Below are 826 nucleotides of genomic sequence, written 5' to 3' on the forward strand. Positions count from 1 at the left end.
CCATTCTAAATATCGATCCTGCCCTACTCCCTGATCCGATATCATCATGGCTGACACAACACTTTTGTGTCTTTTTCCAGCCTATCTACATCATCGTGTTGACTACGCTATCATAAATAGACATCGAAAATGGAAACCTGTGAGAGGAACATGTTCCGTTTCGAGACAGTTGGGTTTCTGCTCGAATATTGTTGGTTATGCAGATAAGCAACCGAATCTGGTCTGAGCACCTTCCAAACCATAAACTAAAACTGGACTCTGATGGGACTTGAACCCACGACCTTTGAATAACAAACAGAGAAGAAACACAGAAGTCCAACACGCTTTTCATTGCGCCACAGAGCCGTGCCACCGGCAGTTGTTTAACACACAAGTTTGCCTTTGACCCATTGCGTTGAGGACACCCATCTCGCATCTGCCTGTCCTCGTCTCACTTTCCAGTACATGGTCCTTATCCACGTGTGCTCTGGCTCTACAAGTGTTCGGCGACAGACTGCTGGAACGTTCTCATGACACTTAGCTTTACCACATGTTCAGATAATGATTTCCGGATAAGCAACACTCTATTGGTGAAAGCGTTCTCCCAAAATCTCCTCAAAACATCTTGTCTCCTGTCTTTCATTTATGTCACTCTATTCCTTCCCAATACAGGCTTATCCCTGTCATCCATATCTATCCTCTTCATAAAATGTGCACGTTAATCAGTTACTCAATCAGCCTTCTCTGCGCTTAGATTAACATCCCCAAACTAGCTCGTCTACCTTCACAATGGGAAAGATCCAGCCCTTGCCATTCTTGTCAATTCCTGTGAACATCTCCTCCTGCA

The 826-nt window shown here is 44.7% G+C and overlaps 1 non-coding gene across 1 annotated transcript; it reads right to left on the reverse strand.

Annotated features, from left to right (window-relative positions):
- Positions 1 to 253: 253 nt before the first annotated feature.
- On the reverse strand, positions 254 to 345 carry trnar-ucu (transfer RNA arginine (anticodon UCU)). Its single transcript is given in 2 exon segments — positions 254 to 289; positions 309 to 345. It is a non-coding gene; the product is annotated as a tRNA-Arg (tRNA).
- Positions 346 to 826: the final 481 nt, after the last annotated feature.

This window comes from Chiloscyllium plagiosum, unplaced genomic scaffold, assembly GCF_037043375.1.
Source record: "Chiloscyllium plagiosum isolate Xiang-an unplaced genomic scaffold, Cpla_swu_hap1 HiC_scaffold_39, whole genome shotgun sequence".
Lineage (NCBI taxonomy): Eukaryota > Metazoa > Chordata > Chondrichthyes > Orectolobiformes > Hemiscylliidae > Chiloscyllium > Chiloscyllium plagiosum.